The following is a 3,844-nucleotide window of genomic DNA, read 5'->3' as shown; positions in this document are numbered from 1 at the left end:
TCCCAAGGAATGGTCGAACCACTGATCAATTCACCACTCACAATCGTTTAAAGTCGGATTAATACCGCGCAGATTGTCTCAATTTAATGCCGATGCCACTGCACTTGACTAAGTTTGTTTATCAATGTTCCAACCGGTGCGAAGGGACGAGCATCCTCCGACCAGACGCTCCTGATTGATCAATTACCCATCGACTCCTGCCGGAACATTTCGCTCATCTCGTGCATCGCAGAATCCCGCGCGCATTCAACGATTGAATTTCATTGTCTTTCAATTATGGTATTTAATGATTTTCGTCGTAAAAAATTGAGGCGTTAGTCTAGTATTCAGCTGTGATTTGGATTTGTGGGTGGATTGTAAACAGCTAGGAGAGGCTCGACGCTCGAGGCTCTCTGCCGGGTACTGGTGGACCAGAGGAGCTATTGAACGCGGCACAGTACCTTCGCCAATGAGCACCTGTGTTGTTTGCAACGTTGCCAGGTCCCAACCGTCAGGGACAGGGGCGGGAGATTCCAAATGCACGAGGCGTTATCGAAAGGGACCGGATGCGCTCGCTAATCGCGGGGCATTTCTGAGGGGTGACAAAAAGTTAACGATTTTGGGGGAAAGTTGAAGGTCAGAGTTGGAATTTTCGGAGTGCCCCTGAAATTTTCAAGGTTTGGTGGATTTTAAGGGCGGGTCACACCGCTTTTTTCAAGTACCAGAAGCATTTGATGGGAAATTCCGGCGAGTTTTTTTCCATTTCTTCTAGGCACGAAACATCACGAAATTTTCATTTTTCAATAACATTCATTTTTTGACTAACGGAAGGAATTGAGTAATTTTGAGTTCCATACGGTTGATTTTGCGGAAGGTCATATCGAATGCACAAAAGTATATTTCGATACGAGTGAGATGGAATTTGGACGAGTGTGAAGTTGACGGTCCGAAGCGAAGCCGAGGGCTGCCAATTACACGAGCTGAAAATGCCTGTCTTATATGTGTCGAACAATATTTTTCATCACGCTGTGCGAAAAATTAACTGTTTAGGCACGCTTCGCGTGCTTAAAACGTCCCTTTTCCACACATTGTGATGAAAAATATCGTTCGATACTCGTGAGAAAAGAGTTTTTTGGCTCGTAGGAGGTTTATAGCACGAGCCGAAGGCGAGTGATATAATCCGACGAGCCAAAAAACTCTTTTATGCCTCTAAGGACGGAAAACCGTGATTCTAACCTCGCTTCGCTCGGTTAAATCGCGGTTTTCAGTCCTCGAGGCATAAAATATCGTGTGCCACACGGCAGTAAAAGTATTTTTCTGTACTGCTTCTCACGATTTCTCGTCTGGGAATTGGTATTATATACTTCCCAAACTCGAAAACTTGAAAATCACTACAGAAAAATATATTGTTCCTAGGCTGTTGCGATGGGGTTTTTTACTCGTGTGGCGTTGGCCTCCGAGCCGTAGGCGAGGAGTGGCCAACCACACGAGTAAAAAAATCCCATCGCAACAGGCCGGAAAAATACTATTCCAGAAAATACTTTTACTCCCTAGGGGCACAATTTACTATTCCGCACTCGTTACGAAATATACTATTTTTCGACACTGCTGCTACGTTGACCTCGTGCCGAAAAGTGCCTTTTCGTTTACTCGTAAACGAAACGAGTCAACCAGTAATCGAAAAGGCACTTTTTGGCACGAGGTGAACGTAGCAGCAGTGTCAAAATAGCTATTTTCGTCACAAGGCCGAAAAATACTTTTCTGACGAGTGTGAGCGTTGGAAACCGAGACGAAGCCGAGGAATGCAATCACACAAGTTATAAAAGTTGTTTTCGGCCGAGTGACGAACTAGTATATTACGTCATTAGGCGATAAATAGTATATTTCGTCACTAGGCCGAAAGAAACTTTTCTGGCGAATATGAGTTTGCAGCCCGAGCCGAAGGCGAGGGCTGCAATCATATGAGCTAGAAAAGTTTTTTTTGGCCATATGACGAACAGTATTTTTTGTTATGACGGCCGTAGGCAGAGATTCACGGACGCGGAGCGGAGCGGAGCGTCCGTGAAGCGCTGCCTCACGGCCGGAATGACAAAAAGTATTATCTGGCGAATGTGGCTTTATAATCCGAGCCTTGTTAAGAACAAGAAACACCGACTGTAATGGTTAGGTGGGTGAGGTGTTGCTCCGGCGGACATCCAAGCTAAGCAGCGTTGAGCTGGGTTAGTACTTAGATAGGTGACCGCTTAGGAACACTTCGCTCGCACAAAAATTGCGGGCGGTAGCGGCCTAGTGTCTCCATCTAATCAGTCTGACAGATGGATATATTAGGGCACTGCACAAATCGGCCGGCTGTGCGACTGGGGTTTTACGTGGTTTCCCGTGCAGTCCTAGCTCGAATGGGGCATACCTAAGAGTAAGACGGCCATGATACCGCAGATAACAATGAGAGGAAAGAAAGGAGGGGAGGCAGGCTAGAGGAGAAGTTTCAAATCGAGAATTACTTCGATAAAACCAATGAAATAGAGAATTAAAAAAAAAAAATTAAGAACAAGAAACTACTTTAGCCAAGCAATCATTTTCCGCCAGGCCAGTAATTCTCAAATGGCCATGTCCATCTCCAGATATTACAATTATGTTGAATTATGAGATGATTATGCTGGATATGACCTTGAACAAACACCTTTCATCATTTTTCATTGTTTTTAAATTTGAGATTTTCTTACATAAAATAATTTGGGGTAATTCTAAATGTTAATAATTATAAATGGAGCTCATTTAAGGTCATATGTAGCATAATTATCCCATAATTCAGTATAATTGTAATATTTGAGGCACCTGGACATGACTGATCTAGAGAAATACGCTCCTAAAAAAAATTATGTCATTGGACCCGATAAACCGCGATTCTAACCTTGTTCGTTCAGTTAGATCGCAGTTATCGGGCCCAATGACATAAAATATTGTATGTCACCCGGTGATAAAAGTATTATCTGACTCATGTGATTGCAATCCTTTTTCATACATTGTGATGAAAAATATCGTTCAATACTCATGAGAAAAGTGTTTTTGGCTCGAGGGACCCAAATATATCTATAGCACCCGCTGAGGCGACTGATGACATAATGTACTATCTTCTCCCCAGAAAACAATTAATAGCGAAGTGGAAAAAGGAGATAAGTCAATTTTGACTATTAACGAGTTTTCAATCAATATCTCGGAATCTAAGGGGGATAGGAAAATTTTTGTTATAACCTTTTTTGTGGAGCCGATTGAGTGCTACAATAAATGCAGTTACGAAAATTTCACTATCTCCCTTAGATTCGGAAATATTACTCAAAAACTCAACTGGGAGATAAGTCGACTTATTTCCGTTTACCACTTCACTACTGAATTGCTTGGAAAAAGTAATTTTTAGTCTCACTGTACTGATTGATTATTACATTATTAGATTCAGCAATCCCAAAAAATGTGATGAATTCACAGTACTCACCATTCAGGTTCTTGGCACCAATCCAGATCCGATCAATTAGCCCCTCATGTATAGATATTCCAAATTTTTGGGACCTCTGAAGATGGTTTTGAACCAGGGGAGACTCCTAGACCCCAATGTTCTATACATACTCCTAGACCCCATTGTCCTCCTAGACAATGATGTCACAACTCTGCTTTTCAATTGAAAACAGACATCATCTTTAGAGACATTTGTCATGTTTAGAGACTCTAGCACGTCATTTCTCGACCTGCTCTTTCATTTGAGCCCAAAAAAACATTCATATCTTGTCTGACATTCTGCTACAAACTCGGGTCTACAACTCGGGCCTTTAATTGAAAACCCGAGTTGAAGACCCGAGTTTGTAGCAAAGAT

Source organism: Diachasma alloeum, unplaced genomic scaffold, assembly GCF_001412515.2.
Source record: "Diachasma alloeum isolate Michigan unplaced genomic scaffold, Dall2.0 Dall_scaffold_00201, whole genome shotgun sequence".
In the NCBI taxonomy this organism is placed as follows: Eukaryota; Metazoa; Arthropoda; class Insecta; order Hymenoptera; family Braconidae; genus Diachasma; species Diachasma alloeum.
This window is presented reverse-complemented; position numbering follows the sequence as displayed.